The sequence below is a fragment of the Ceratotherium simum genome, chromosome 12 (assembly GCF_057802395.1).
Source record: "Ceratotherium simum simum isolate JZ-2026a chromosome 12, ASM5780239v1, whole genome shotgun sequence".
Lineage (NCBI taxonomy): Eukaryota > Metazoa > Chordata > Mammalia > Perissodactyla > Rhinocerotidae > Ceratotherium > Ceratotherium simum.
In genome coordinates this window covers 15,964,209-15,981,903 of record NC_141911.1, presented here as the reverse complement: position 1 = coordinate 15,981,903, position 17,695 = coordinate 15,964,209, and positions in this window count along the sequence as shown.

Genomic DNA, 17,695 nt, shown 5'->3' with positions numbered 1-17,695 from the left:
AGTAGCTTCAATCACATATATTAATTAGAAATTTTAACCCTTATAGACTTTGACTTCTAAGTAAAAACTAAGTAAGCAGTTATAAACTTTTTTACATTAGCATTTTGTGGATTGGAAAATTTATGAACACTTCATAACTTCTAGAAATATGTTATTTTATAGTACAATCTTTTAATAAAACACATGTTTACCAATAGACCTAAAACACCTTTTAGTTTTCCTGTAATGAAAAGCCAAAAGTAGACAAATGTACATTTAGCAATCAAGGTCTAATATCTTATCTTATTTGGAAATGATGATACTCAGAGAATTTTTATCATAAAATTTAGCAAAACTCTAAAGTTTTAAGTTACCAGAAAGAGTTTGGAAGCTGTAACCACCATAACATATAATTATTGTGTAAAGTTTATCCAACGTTCATCTTTTTCACAACTATTTAGTTACTTATTCCCAATAATTATTTAGATTGCCTACAAGACTTCATAAGACTTCAGATAAAATTAGCCATCATTTAAATTACTATTTTTGTTAACCAGTTCTGTAATAGAAATAACATCAGTTTTTTCCTACAAAATTTCATGCAGTTTTCATCACTTCTTATACCTTTAAACACAGTCATCACTAAGATTTTTATCAATAGGTCTTGGTCTTATAATCTTGGACCAGGGGAGCATTCCCAGTCAGACATTTTAAAACATATTCAGGCAAGGTTGATGCAACCTCTCTATGCAAAATCAGCTCAAACATTCCAACCTTTATAATCTCATCAACACTTACACTTTTACATGTTCTCAATTCAATTGTAACCTGAGTCAAGGTCTTAAGACTAGTCAAATTTTTTCCTTCCTTTTTCTAGCCTTAATTCTAAGGTACCAATTAAGCAATTATGTGAGAGCTCTCAAAATATTTTTTTTTTTTTTCCCAATTTAGAAGTTTTTCCAATTCAAAGGATCCGTCGTCTGGCCATTGACGAGTAGGATCTTCACTTGTATATTTATTCCAATAGTGACTCGAACCAATAAGCCTTTTTAAGGAAAGACCCGGAGGTAACTTTCCACGCTTAGAATAAATCTTTCCCATGGACGCAAGAGGTGTCCCTGGTGAGGGCGCAGATGATGTAGCCCCCATGATCCACAGAATTCACTCCCAAAGATATTCAGACTCCCCTGAGAGCTTGGCCCAGCCGGACAGAGACAGTTCGGAACCCCAGTGTACTCGACTGGCCACCAAGGTGCACCCCGGTAAATGCACCTTCCGTATGGTGGAGACCAAGGAGAATATTCTCACTGGTCACAAAGCCAAGTTTTCTCAGGACACAGAACAAGACAGAAGGAAAAACCTCATCCGGTTTTTTTTTGTTTGTTTGTTTTTCTTATGTGCACAATGACAGCTTTAACCACGCCACGCCTTAGGTCTCTTGGAGCCAGAATAATACCTGGGGGGGAGGTGCCGCGGGGTCGGGGACTGTGTGCTTTACAGAGTACCTCGTCGTTGCACGGACATTTTCTTGCAGTTGGCGGGGGACCTGTGTCATCTACCCCGTTCCGTGACCCAACTTATCCTGTCACGGGAGTCTTCTGAAAGTGGCGAGCGCCCTAATGGCTCTTAACTGCTCAACCCGCGCCCACTTAAATTTGCGGCCTTTTTGGCTTCCAAGATGCCCTCGGCAATGACCTTCACTTCATGTGCATAATAACCCACAGCAAAGTTTATAGACGCCGGTCTGGTGAGACCCGCAAACTCACCAGTCTGTGGGGCCGGCCCGGACAGCAGGCTAATAGGGCCTATGCCTGCATCCTACCCGATGGTATTTCCTTCTTATGACAAAAGACACAGACAAAAGAGAAAAACAGAGACTACCTTTGGGAGGAAAAGGGATCAAGATCAAAAACCAAGAGTACTCTACCAAATTTAAACCAAGAGTCACTAAAAGCCCAAGAAACTAGTTTCCCAAATATTTTCTCCTGCCAATCTAAATTTAGAAAGAGAAAAAATTCTCACCATTTCTTTCCGCCGGACTCCGCAGATAGAGATTCCGGGAGGCTGACGTGGTAAGAAGTCTTACCTTTTTGCCGGCTTTTGTCAGGCGTTCCCGTATCTCACCATCTGCAGTAGTCCAGGGAGAAGGCAGGTCTTCCAGCTGTAGGATCCCATCCCGTCAAATGAGGTCCACGTGACGAACAAAAACAGAACAACGAACACCAAAGACACACCAAAACATAAACAATCTTGCCCGGTTGGCGTCTCTACAAGCCAACCGAAGGCGGCTTCAGACGGGAGGGGTTTTCGTGTCCTCCCTGGGAAAAAGAGTGCCGTTTCTTTTTCCACCTGAAGGGGGGGTGGTCAGGCTTTCCTGACTCCCCTTGTCCCTTGGGGCGTCCCCCAGGGTTGCAGCCTGCAGTTCCCAGCACGTCTGCCACTGCAGCCGCTCGGTCCTCATGGCCCGAAGCGGCGGCTGCCCAGATACGGAAACCAAAACAATGCTTCGCGGCGCCGCACACACTCACACACCCAGTCACTCAGGCTTACCTCCAAGGGGTCTTCGGAGTCTGGGGTGACCGCGCAGATCCCGGACGAGCCCCCAAATGTAGGATCCCAAAAAGGGAACCCCAACTCCAGCCTCGGGAAGGCGCGGACCCACAGACACAGAAGACCAAGCTTGATGCAAACGCAAGAGGTAAGAGGTTTATTAAGCGGAGCTCCGGGTCGACACGTATCTCTCGCAGGAGACAGAGGAGTCGACCCCGAACCTTAAGGGGCAAGCTCTTTTATAGGATTCGGAAGCATAAAGCGGGAAAAGGTTGGCGCGGTCTTACATGATTGGCTAATTTAAAACATTTAAACAGTTACATTTTATGGTGCGAATTGCTATGGCGTGAAGCGATTATCAGGTTACACACACGCGTCCCCATCTGGACCCCCTCCACCCCGACCCTCCCAAACTTATCCCTCTGGAGCACTCTCTTGTTCTCAATTCTTCCCCGAACAGTTTAGGGTGGGTCTTTCATGAATAGAGTCAGTCAGGATCGATAAACGTTCCCTCCTTTACCAGGAATCCTTAGGGCGTGGAGGTGCCTGTCTCTAAGGTAGTAACTTTTTAATTTTTAATACAATTTTACTTCCTTCAGATCTATTTATAGTTACCTCTGTGTGCTCTATGTTCTGCATGTATTTTCTCCACCTCTTCTGTCTACATACAATGCCCCTTCTTTCTACCTTTCATATCCAAATCTTACATAATCTTCAAGATTAACCTAAAGTGCTATCTCATTCATGGAGCCTCCCTTTTCAATGACCTAACCTACCATATTATATTTAAAGCGACACTCATTAAAATTTTCTGAATAACTAAATTAGTATATATTCATTGTAGAAAATATGAAACTGACAAAAATAAATTAGTACACTAGTACACGCCTAGTGCACTGACTTATCTAAAGAGGCATGCAATAAATGTGTGTATGTGTGTGTGCATGTGTGTAATGAAAGAACCTGGCTCAATGACACCATAATTTGGTGATTTTGAGGTATCATGGTAGACCTACAGAATTAAAAAGCTGTGAGTATTGTCTTTCTGTTTTAAGTGAGGTAAGCTTCAACACAGACGTCTGTTTGATCATGCTCACTGAGCCCAGCTGAAGGTCACAGGTGACCATCCAGGTGTGCACCCTCAAATTCTGACTTAGCTGAGCCAGCTCTGTGGCCCTGCATCACTCAGACACTGAAAAGATCCCACCTTCAGGCAGGAGGTGGGACCAGACCAGGAAACACCAGGATATTTTTTGGCACTGTATGTGAATAACTGGATAATAAACCCATTTGTCGGATCTCTCCCTGCAATTTTTATTTGCAATTTCTATTTTAATGCAATGCTAAAGCATGTAATATCCCAGAGAGAGAAAGGTCCCTTAATTTTGCCTGGCCCTATGTGTAATAAGGTAAAGAAATAAAAAATAACATAGAAAATATTAGGAAATATAAGAAGGTACGTCTATTGTTTTCAAGCCTAATACTCTACTTCCCAAATTTAAAATATCCATACTATTAAGTCTGACATGTAATCTACAAGAGTCGATAGAATGATGAGGTTTGATTTTGAGCCTTAGTTCTAAGAGATGTGAGCTCAATTCTTATTTCTCTAAAATTGTGGGTTATGGGTACCAATTTACCTGACTTCTCTAGGCCTCAGTTTACTCATTAGTAAAATTGGAAAATCATGTTCTGTTAAGAGAAAAAATTAATTCATAAAAATGTAAGTATAAATTTGACAATAGAAAGATAATAGAATTCCAATCTTATGGCTTCAGTTTTCTCAGTGAAGCTAGAAGTGGGACTGAGTGTGAGAATTTTGAGGAGAGAGAAGAGGTGCAATAGTATTCAGGGATTATAGGTGAGCAAACTTAGATAAAAATCGATAAAAACAAGAAAATGGATGGGCAATGTTTAACGTTCTGCAATTATCAGTAATATTGTGATTATAGTTAAGCCAATCTGCTCTGTCTTATGATTTTCTCTACTCACTCTAAACTGCATGTCTGTAGATATGGTAAAAAGCAATAATGGGGCTCATTGAATATTTGGATTTTGCTTTTAATTAAGGAGGATGGGAATAAATACAAGATCAAATAAAAAATTACTGAGTCATTTAAAATAAGAGGTGCTCTCAATTAAACCTTAGATAGACTATTCTGACTTAGAATGTCCTAATATCAATGGTAAACATTTTTCTGTAAATATTTTAATAAGAAAATCAACTCTATAAAAAAAGAAGATGGATTTAGTTTCTTTCCAACTCTATCAACTTCCTTAAGGTTCACATCAAGTTCTCAATTTTTCTTTAAAGGTAATCTTCACCATAATTTTATTTACAGAGTAGCTGAGGCTACTGTATTAAGTCATGAATCTAAGTATGTAACACAATATCAGGTGGGAAACCTAATAGTTTTAAAATTTTTGTAGAGTGATCACCCCTTTATTTAAAATTATCAGTTAATTTTGTATGGATTTATTTTTCTATCAGATCTTGAAATTAAGTAAAAACGGGCATTGAAGCATCTAAGTTAAATAAAGCAAAATTTAATTTTTTTAAAAGAGAAATATGATTAAATTTGTTGTGAATTTGGAAACTACCAACATTACATTATGGTGAATACCACTTAAAAAATAAAATTTAAAACAAAATAACAAAAAGAAGCTTTAATTTTATTAGTCATTTAAGCCTTAAAATATCCTCTAAATTGCTTTAATATATTAAACTCTGATATGTATCCATTTTGAATAATTGCCTTTGAATTTTTATTTACTTAAAGTAGAACTATGAACAGCCTGCTTCTGAGTCTTTTGGCATCTGAACAAATAGTTTTTTCTCAAAGAATGAGCTCTAACATAAAAGATTCAGGCAAAATCAACTATGAGTTTAAGGAAGAATACACTAAATATTTATTAAATAATGGTTTGTTTCTAGTAAAATTGTAAACATGTATATAATTCTTCCTAGTCAAAAATAATACCTAATACATTTGTATGAAATATGACCTCTTATTAATCTAAGGTATATTTTTTATACCTTGGATTCCCTAATAGGTAAAAACAATCTTTTCCTTACATCTCAAATTCCCCAATTCAAGTAGTACTCATTAAAAGGCTATATCATCTTTATGTAAGATATTTATAATAATTGTTTTTCACGTAAAGATACTGAGAAGTTTTTTCAATATTGGTGATAATTTTTTCATGTACTTTTCTAGTAACTTGATGCCATCCAGTTGTCATATAACATTCTATTTTTTATTCTATATAGATTTTATTTCATGAAGGCCTAAGTTTAAGCTTCAAATACAATTGTCCTGTAACTCTACCAACCATAATTTATCAACAACCAATGATCAGCTTAATTGTACCAAAAGTGTAACATTTAATGAGTCTCAAAAGGCATCTCAGTACTCTAAGGACATGGGGCAACATAGTCTCTAAAGCAGTAATATTTGATCAATCTCTTACAAATCAATATCGTGTAATGTCAGTGTGGAAGGTCAAAATCTATAAGGAGGCAAAATGGTGCAATCTGAAAATAAAATATGTTTTGGAACCAGTCAAAGCTGGGTAAAAATATTGGTTCCATCATTTACAAATTGTATGAAATTGAGGAAGTATTTATATTCTCCATTTCTCAGTTCCCCAATTAGGGAAATAAATTTAAAAATAACTGTGGATGTTATGAGTTTTGGAGCTATTGATACATGTGAAGCACTTGGTCCAGGCTGTGGGACATAAGAGCAGGTCGTCCTCAAAATGTTACCTCCTCCCACTCCTATAAAGTGTCATTTGTCCTATATATATGGATATAGATTAGATATATAGATATATATATGAGTAAGCATTAGGTTCCCAAAGCTCCTTAATATTGGATCATTATTTGAGTATTATTTATACTACTTTTCTTACATTTTAAATACGTTATATTTTAATCATTACAACTAATTTACAATGTCAGGTAATTATGATACTCTAATAGCCACTTTACAAATGATAAATTATATAATTCTCAAAACATTATTATGAGTTAGGCATCTTCATTCTCGTTTCACCAGTCAGGGAAATGAAGTATGTAAATGTTATGTAACTTGCCTATGTGATACAATTAGTATTTAGAGAACCTAGCATTTAAATCCAAGTATGAACATCTCCAAAGCCTTGCTTTGAGTGGTAAAAAAGTTTCATCTATTTGATTTTCCAAGATTATTTTTTTCTTTTCTTTTTTGATGAGGAAGATTGGCTCTTTTTGCTTGAGGAAAATTGTCCCTGAGCTCACATCTGTGCCAGTCTTCCTCTGTTTTGTGTGTGGGACACTGCCACAGCATGGCTTGATGAGTGGTGTGTAGGTCCAGGCCCAAGATCTAAACCTGTGAACCCTGGGCTGCCAAAGCAGAGTGCAGGAACTTAACCACTATGCCGCCGGGCTGGCCCCCCAAGATTATTCTTTCAGTGTTTAGAGATTATGCCAAATGAAAAATAGTTCTCATTTTAAATTATCAAACAGCATTTTGTGCCAAGCTAGATAGATGTTAGGATGCAAAGATGACTAAGTGATCCCTACCTAAATAAAACTTTAGCTTGTAAGATTCAGATATGTAACTAAGAAATTCAAGGAAATGTTACGCACACAGGAAGGAAATCTGCTTGTGGTATTCTGGTGGGGATTGTAGGAACGGTTGCATTAATGCAGAACAAAGTCATCTTATTTATTGAAGGTTTATTATATTTATTGATTTTATGGTATGGAAAGATTCTTTCATTAATGCTTATTAAAATGTCTTTGATATTTCTATGGAATTACTCCTTCAAAATGAAAACAGAAATTAAAAATATTCATTTTCAGTAGTCATATGGATAGTTTCCTTAAAATTTTATTTTATGTGCACATCTTAAAAGTTTTCTGCAATGAATACAAATAGAAAATAATATACATATTGAAATGTGTATACAGAGTATTTGCATATTATATTAAATGTGTAAAATAAAAATGCAAAATAAATAAGTACTTTAAAGCAATACTTCAGAGCTTTTAAAAAGATTTGCTGAAATAATTTTTCACTACACATGTTCAAGAACTAACATGAAAAAATACTATCATCATACTCTGGAATGAATTATTGGTATTTATTGAACTCATAGAATAACACAAAATCGACTTGGGGCAATCAAAGCAACTTTCTTTCTGAAATGTGATACATGGATCTTTGTAGGAAATTTCCCCAAATAAAAATTGAATATAACTTACTTTTAAGTCACAAAGATATTATATTTGCCTGAATTTTGAATGAAACAGAAGTGGACATAATTAAGATCACAGCAAATGAAAAAGCACATGGAAAGATTGGAGAACTGGATCAATTGTGTAAATATTCAGTGGGAAATTTTAAGAAATAGGTGTATTTTATAAATGCCAAATAATTAAGACTGTCTAAGTAGGCTGATGTAAATACTTCAACCTATTCTTTACACAGTTGCAAAAAAGTGACCAATAGCTCTTTCAAACTTACTGTATTGTCAGAGAGAAAGAAAGATTGTATTGGAAGGTTGCTTCTGTAGAAAACACTGTGAGAAATGATTGCTCACTAGCAAAACCTTGAAATAAAACTCTCTCATGCACATGTTTTATTTTTCATACTGCCAAGATCAATTGTTTCTGATATCTGTCAGCCCAGTCACAGAAAAATTACCAATAGTTTATTATAAATATCTTTACAGGATCACTATTTTGCGGCCATGATATCTCTAAGTACTCAGTCATTTGTTATCCATCTCTACATATCCCAAGGCAACAGTTGAACAATATCTTTGTGGTGACAGATGGCTTGTACACCATGGAAGCTAATACTACCACCCACCAAAATGTATCTTGGTGAATTCTCTGAATACCCAAATGAGGATGCAACCAGTAGGTGTCGTATTATGTCATATGGGTACTTTAAATTACTTATTTTAATCTTGTCCCTTCAAATAGCAAAGCCAGGTATACATTCACATATATTAACAAAGGAAACTTGTGATAAATGTAAGCCACGCCAATAATCAGGCACATTATTTTTTAAGTAAGTGTTTATTTCGCTAACCTTAACCTAAACTTTGAAGTATAATTAAAATGAGATGAACTGGGGCATAAAGTTGGGGAACTTGCATAAAGTGTTTGTAGCAAGAAAATAAACACTTGCATAAAGCGTGCCAAACAAGGAGAAGAAAAACTACGTGTATCTAAGGAATTTTAAGTATTTCCTTATAGTTGAAGGAAGGGCTGAGTGATTTGGGGGAAAAGGCAAGAGATGAAGTTGGAAAGATAGGAAGGTACCATACTGTGTGATCATTTTGGTATGGCATTGGGAATTCCAGTGGAAAGATTATAATAGTGACAGTGTGGATAATAAATTGGTAGAGAAAACAAAAGAGGCAGGGAAATGGTTTTTGAGGTTGTTTAGGTTTTCAAGACAGTAATAATGGCGTCATTATAACCAAACAGCCTATCCTTGCTTCCTACAAAATTTTATGCTAACAAAGGTAAAGATTAGAGAATAAATATCAGTGAACCCTGAGGAAAACTTGGGATAATTCCGAGGTGTATCTGGAGAAGTATCAGCAAAACCAGAAGAGTATGGTGCTAAGGGAAGAGAATAAAGAGTTTTAAGAAGTTAATACTCTGTGTTGTCAAATACTGTAGAAGTTTGCAAAATAAAGATTATGGTAGTTATCTATGGACTTATTAACGTGGAAATCACTAATGACTTGAACAAGGGAGACTCAAGTACAATGGAAGAGTTGACACTATATTCTAGAACAACTTTCTAGTAGAACTTTCTGTGAAGACGGAAGTAAACTATGTCCGTAATGTCCAGCATGGTAGCCTTAGGCACATGTGGCTCTTGAGCGATTGAAATGTAGCTAGTGTCACTGAGGAAATGAATTCTTAATTTTATTTCATTTTAATTGATTTAAATATAAGTAGCCTAAAGTGGGTACAGTATTTGTAATCACAGCACTAGAGATTTCGAAAATTAATATGTAGTGAGACACTGACCACAGTGATGCTTTCAAAAGATCTGGCATGAATAAAGGAAGAAAATAGTCCAGAAGCAGGTGTAAAACCATTTGAAATAATTTGTTGTTTTTCACTTATGTGCCTACAGTGGACTAGAAATAAGCATATACAAATGATAGTGAGGAAAAAAAAGGAGAGATGGACAAGATAAAGAAAATGAAATGCAAGTAAAGTGTGAAAAATAATCTTAATATTTATTGAGCAATTCCTGAATTCATTTTATTTAGAAGGGATAAAAGTTATGAGGTAGTTAAAAATACAATAATACTTTATCTTTCTGACTTCGATATATTTCCTAGTTATTCTCCATTCGCCCAAGCAGACCGTTCCTTTTCTGCCCTGCTCTGTGTCCCAGGAGGCTGAGCTCTATTGACCTCATCCTTCAGATTCCTTTGATTTCCAGCATTCGTTAACTTTTTTCAACGGGAGGAACTGGGACATCTAAGAATGAGAAGAATGAGAGAAGAGAGAGGTCAGGGAATTTATTGCACTTAAGTCCTCTATCCCTCCTCCCTCACTGACAACCTTGTCTGACAGTTTCCGCTCCTCATTTCCCCCTCCCACCTGTAGTTAGAGTTTTCACTGGCATCTTTAGTCCTAGTGGTGAGTGCTAATGGGTTCTCGTTGTTGCTTGACTTAGGTACTCAATCATTGTTTTTTCCTTAACCCTGTCCACACCTCTGAAAACATTTCATTTATTAAACTCTCTGCAATTAAGCCTTTTAAGTGGGCTATGTGTGTCCTGTAAGCTTAACTAATTGGAAATGAGAGTAGGTCCAGGAATTAGTCCCTCAGACTGAGACTCTGATATTGGTTTCTAATATAGTTGATGACTTCAAATATTACTTCCTTGCAAGAGCGAGATGAGATGCTGATAATTCATTACTTGAAGTGGCATCATGATTACTTAAATCAAATCTATACTGTTACAGAATGGCATGCTCATTGATGACAAAACGTTAGAAAGATACTTGCTGGGGCCGGCCCCGTGATGTAGCGGTTAAGTGCGTGCGCTTCACTGCTGGCGGCCCAGGTTCGGATCCTGGGCACTCACCAACTCACTGCTCATCAAGCCATGCTGTGGCGGCATCCCATATAACGTGGGGGAAGATGGGCACGGTTGTTAGCCCAAAGCCAGTCTTTCTCAGCAAAAAGAGGAGGATTGGCATGGATGTTAGCTCAGGGCTGGTCTTCCTGACCAAAAAAAAAAAAGAAAAAAGAAAGAAAGATACTTGCCTGTGGCATTTAATTACTGTAGCAGCAATGGAAATTAAAATATCTGCCTCTGATTACCCTGGAAAAGGTACTCAAAGAAAAAAAAAGTGAAACAAATTTAAAGCCTTGAATTCCCAATTCCAGGCATGGGTTGAGGCTAAGAAAGTCTATATGGCAGCCTTAAAGAAATTATTCCCTGAAGCTGCAACAGGAAAAATGTAGAATTTCAGCACAGAATTAAAATATATAAAGAAGAATTCAATTAACTAGATTTATTGTGGTGATCATTTCATAATATATACAAATATCAGATAATTCTGTTGTATACCTGAAACTAATGTTATATGTCAATTGTACCTAAATAAAAATATAGATATAGAAATACCTAGACTGTAATATAGAATAGCTTCAATTTAAAACTCAATAGATCTGTTTAATACTACAGATGGAGAGTTAGAAAATTTGAAAATGAGACAATATAAAACATTCAGAGAGAAGCAGAAAGAAAAGAGGGAAAATAGAGAAAAAGCTTAAGACAAATATGGGACATATAGTGAAAAGTTCTTGAATATATTTAACTGGAACTCCAGGAGAAGAAATGATAGAAAATAAAGCAAAAGCACTATATTAAGCGATAACGGTCAATAAACTGCCAGAACTGCTGAAAGATCTCAAACCACCAAATCGGGAAGCAGTATAAACCCAGAGGAGGATAAATATAAAGTCAAACATCTCTAGAGGTATCATGCTACAGCTGCAGGAAACCAAAGATGATGAGCAGATCCTGGGGAAAACGAGCAAAAAACTCAAACAAGGAGCAACAAAAGGTACAGCAGCTTCCTTTTTGGTAGAAAAAAATACATATATAAGGCAGAAAAAATTGAGTGACTTCAAAAATCTTCAAGGTGCTAAAAAAAAATTCTGCAATATCCTCCAAAAATAAAAGTACAATGAAACATTCCAATCAGGTAGAAATTGAGAAAATTTGACAACAGTAAAATTATGCTAAAGGAATCATTAAAGCAAGTTTTTCAAGAAAATGAAAAATTATCCCAGATGGACGCACAGAGATGTGAGAAGGAATAGGTAGTAATGGGAAAAAAAATGTAGGAAAAATATAGTATTAATAATATTGTCTGTATTTTAAAAATATATAACTTTAATAGCAAAATGGCTATAGAGGATATAGAGGGTTAAAATGCTGCAAGATTCTTTCATTGTCTTTATGGCAAAAGTAGGAGGATGTATTAGGCTTCAATAAGTCAAGGATGCCTATTCCAATTTCTAGAGTACTTATAAAATAATAGAGACTATGTAACTTACAAGCTAATTGAGGTAAAAAATAGGATAAATAATAGCTCTAAGTAAAATAACGGAAAGAAATAAGTGAACTAAAGTAATAACTAAAAGAGAGAAAAAGGAGCACTTAGAAATCAAATGTTTAGATGGTAGATCTCAACCAAAATATGTTCTTAATTACATTTATCATAAATGGACTAAATAGCATATGTTAAAGACAAAGATTTTCAGATCAAATTATTTTTAAAATGACAAAAATATGACAAAACTGAAACAAAACTATACATAAACATTGAAATTAAAAGTATAGAAAATATGTAAAAACTACCCAAAAGATTTATTATATCTATACTAATGCTACAATTTAAGGGAAACAACTTTGCTAGATATAAGGAAAGATGTTGTATAATGATAAAAGGATCTATTCCTCAGGAAAATAAAATAATCCTAAATTTGTATTCATCTAAATAAAATTGATTAAATTATAAAGAGAAGTAGATACATCTGCATTCATAGTGGAATTGTTTAACATACCTCTTTTAGTAACTTAGAGAATAAGAACAAATTGAGAAAGAAAATAAACATTTGAACTAAACTCGAACTACACCTGACCTAATTGACATGTATAGAACATTGTGCCCAACAACTAAAGAATACATATCTTTCCAATCTTACATGTACTTATTTTATGAAAATTAACCATATGTTTAAGTCATAAAATGTGTCTCACAGATTTTAAAGAAATTAAACCATATGGAGGATATTCTCTGACCACAATGATATTAAGCAAAAATAAATTTCTAAAATTATATTGAGGTCATAATAGTTTATAACATTGTGAAATTTCAGTTGTACATTATTATTTGTCAGTCACCATATGCATGTGCCCCTTTACCCCTTATGCTCACCCCTAACCCCCTTCCCCTCTGGTAATCACTAATCAGTTCCCTTTTCCATGTGTTTGTTTATCTTCCACATATGAGCGAAATCATAGGGTGTTTGTCTGTCTTTGTCTGGATTATTTTGCTTAACATAATAGCCTCAAGGTCCATCCATGTTGTTGCCAATGGAACGATTTTGTATTTTTTATGGCTGGTTTGGCTTCTTTATCCATTCCTCAGTCGATGAGCACTTGGGTTGCTTCCGTGTCTTGGCTATTGTGAATAATGCTGCAATGAACATAGGGATACATAAGTCTCTTTGAATTGTTGATTTCAAGTTCTTTGGATAAATACCCAGTAGTAGGATAGCTGGGTCATATGGTATTTTTATTTTTAATTTTTTGAGAAATCTCCATACTGTTTTCCATAGTGGCTGCACCAGTTTGCATTCCCACCAGCAGTGTATGAGAGTTCTGTTTTCTCCACACCCTCTCCAATATTTGTTATTTTTTGTCTTGGTGATTATAGCTTTTCTAATAGGCATAAGGTGATAAGCAAAAATTAATTTAAAAAAACACAATGATATTCCAAAATGAGAAAAAAATAAATCAACATATTTTTAAATAACAAATTGATTAAAGAAGAAATTACAATGGAAAATATTTTTAGTGTATTAAAATCAAAGATATCAAAACGTCAAATACAGCTAAAGCTGTGCTTAGAGTGAAATTTGTAGCTTTAAATGTGTAATGTAAAAAGAATGAAAATTCAAAATCAAAGATCTGAGTATACAAATCAAGAAGTTAAAAAAGAACAAAAATTTAAGCCTAAAGAAAATAGGAGGAGGGAAGAAATTAAAAAAAAAGGAAAAGTTAATGGCATTCAAAATCACTTTGTAGTGGAGAAAATCAAAATAGATAAAAGTTAATTCTTTAAAAAGAGTAATAAAATTGATAAATTCCTGGAAATACTGATCAAACAGAGAGAGGTACAAATTATCAAAATTAAAAATAAAACTGAAACATCATTAAAGATTCAATATGTATTAAAATATAATAAAAAGATTTAAATTTGAAAATGTAAGCAAAGTGAGACATTCCTAGAAAGACAACTTATCAAAACTGATAAAAGAAAAACTGGAAAAAATGAGTACTCTTCTGCCTCTTAAATTAATTGAATTCATAAATAAAAACCTTTCCACAAAGAAAACTCCAGGCTTATGGGACTTGACTAGTGAATATTACTAACTATTTAAGGAAGAACTAATTCCAAGCTTACGCTAATTATTTCATATTATTAATAAGTGGAAACAGTTCTAAGCATATTTTATTTTAATTATGACTGTAAACCTGATAATATGTTACAGGAAAAGAAATTATAGATCAATAACATTCATAAACATAGGTGCAAAAAGCCTAAACTAAATATTAGCAAAACAAATTTAGTAATATATAAAAAGATACTACTTTATGACCAAGGGGATTATCCCAGGAATTAAAGATTGATTTAACAGTCAAAAGTCAATAAAGTCCAGTACATCAACAAAGTAAATAGAAAGCTGTATCATGAGACATTATATGCCCAATTTCTCTTTAACTTTCTGTTTCTCCTTTTTTCTTACCACTATGTCTTTCCTTGTGATTCTAGAACCACAATTCTAGATAATTAATTATCTTAATTAAAGATAATTTAAGAATTATCTTAAATTACCTAGGCTATGCAATAACTTAGACAATAATTTTGTCTAATATTGTTTGAATAACATCAGTGATCTTAGGTTCAAACTGAAAATGAAATAGGGCACAAAAGACCCCACCCATCACCCAGTTTACCTAGCAATTTAATGGAAGCAACATAGCACGCACAGCAACAGCAGAGCAGAAATTTCACAATTCACGGGCACATGCTTTGATTTGTAGACAGACATTCTACACTTAGGATATGCACTACCAAAAGAGAAGAGTCTAAGTAGACAGGAGCCAATTCAGGAAAGCCTTCAGCTAAGTCCTCTCAGGCTTTATAACTAGCCCCACCCATAACCCCTCAGATGGGCATCACTAACTAGTCACATAGTTTACGTGGATATACAGGGCTTGCTACCACTCTTGGGGATAGCTGCAACTCCTCAGTATTGGTTACTCGTTTCTTAATAAACAACATCGAGGAGGAGGTAGTGTTTGTTCCAATACATAGTCCTCAGCTAGATTAGCATTTATATTGGATCTGGTAGAAGAAAACTCCTAAGAATTATTTGAATTAATATCTCAAGGAGATATTGACGAAGCAGCAAATCTCCCTGATATCCCTGAAGCTAGAAGAAAGGTCACAAAGCCAACTATTAGGCCTTCTCTTCTATCCAAACCTTTAGTTCACCTTAACTACATTCTTTTATCATTATTATGACAGCCCAAGCATATCAATTTTGTATCCAAAGGAAATATAGATCAACTAGCTCCCTTGCTGGGATTCTTTAAAAGTATTCACATTTAAAAGGATATTTCATTCCAAGATATGAACCCTTAACAAAAAGGTGGATTAAAGAAAATTATTTCCTATTTCAGGATGCCCTCATGAAGACAGTACCTCAGTCTAGTGATATTATCTAAGATCACCTTTATTCATTGTCTTATGAAGTCCACAAGTGGATATTAACCTATGTCCAAAAAAAAATTGGTAGGGCCATGCCTTTGACTACTAAAACATGAGTAATGTATTTACCTTAAAGATCAAAATTACTCAATGAAAAAAAATTCTCATTATTCTTACACATGCCTAAGACATGAGATGAAAAATTTCAGACATCTTTTATTTTAATTAATAAGAATCTATTTATAGGGGCGGCCCGGTGGCGCAAGCGGTTAGGTGCACGCACTCTGCTGCGGTGGCCTGGGGTTCGCTGGTTCGGATCCCGGGCGTGCACCGACGCACTGCTTTGGCAGCCATGCTGTGGCGGCGTCCCATATAAAGTGGAGGAAGATGGGCACGGATGTTAGCCCAGAGCCGTCTTCCTCGGCAAAAAAAGAGGAGGATTGGCGGATGTTAGCTCAGGGCTGATCTCCTCACCAAAAAAAAAAAAAAAAAAAAAAAGGAATCTATTTATAAATTAAAAAATTACTGCCAAGGACTTCTGATAAATTTAAGAATTTGTTGTCAATTTCATTATAAGCTCTATTATTCAGAGATTTATAATTGTAAAAATGCACTTAAGGGAGGGTTTAGCCTCAAGGGAAATTATTATTTCTAAATATTACTCTGAGATATAATATCTGACTATTCTAAAAAAGAGAAGACGAAGCTTCCAAGAGAGAAAAGGGAAGGGAAAGAAGAAAAACAATATTTACTTTATATATTTAACATTTTAAACAAAAGTGGTTTACTGCTAAGCCTCTATTTTTTAGGAAATTTAGAGGCTGTTCCAGATATCTATTATTGTGTAACAAACTATGCTAATATGTTGACTTCAAACAACAGGATTTTATTATTTCACACACTATTGTGGGTCAGGATGTTGGTCTGCCTCAGCTGGGCACATATTCAGTTCCCGGGGCAGACATTTAGAATACCGTGGCGTTGAATGAGGTCTCTTCATGGATTTCAGCAGATTATTGAGCAGATCAGGGCTCTTTGAGCCAGGGTTCCAAGAGGCTCAAGCAAAGGATACAAGATTTCTTTTGACCCAGCCTTGGAAGTTCCATAAACTGACTTCTGTCATATTCTCTTGTCAAATAAGTCACAAAGGTCAGCTCAGATTCAGGGAAAGAAAATTATACTCTTGTGTGTCAGAGGAATAGGAAATCATTGTGGCTATTTTTAATCTTCAACAGAGACCTATTTTATCTGTATAAATTTAGATAGCATCAGACCAGAAATCAGGCAATTTGTTTATTCTGAACTTTTTGATTAATTAGCTTCATGACACTTATCATATTATAGTTTTGAAATTCTTTATATAATGAAATGCCTGAATTAAATGTTTGCAAGATGTTTTCGTAATTTTAACAATGTATCATTAAATCACATTTTTCATGTAATAGAATCAATTTACAAAATTTTAATTATCACTTTTGCACAATTTCCTCCATATTGTTTATTATATTTTGATCTAAAAATTGCCTTAGAGACTAGTGGAATGTTAGAAGAGGCAAGAATTGCAAGGGTCTGAAATTTTACCCTGCTTGCAAGCTAACAAGTTAGCCTGCCTCTGTTTCATAGACGCTCATAGAAGATGAGAGACTCCTGGGTCAGAGACAAAGTGTTTTATAACTAATGGCGCAGCAGGCAGCATAAGCTTCACATTCACATCAGTTGCTCTTGCTCCCCAAGTCTCTGGGGGCAATGCAGGTGGGCCCAGGTGAATGTTACGTACAGAGTGGGTATGTGTCACAGCTAAGGAACCTTGAGCTCAGCAAACTCCTGAACTTACAAGGTAGGCTGGTAACAAACCTGCCCAAATTTTGCTCCAGAAGAAAACATATTTATTTTCTTTATTATTCTGAAACAAATCTGCCCTCTTCCAGGTAGGGCAAAGCTCTATTTTCCAAGAGCTTTATAGAAATATTTTTGAAAAGACAGTCTATAACAAAAAAAAGCTGTTAATGTCTTTGCTGAGAATGTGTACAAAGATGTGCGAGTCCCATGGAAAACTGTCTCCTCACAGTAAGAGGATAAAAAGATCACCACGATCACTGGAAGAAAATAAGGATCTGAA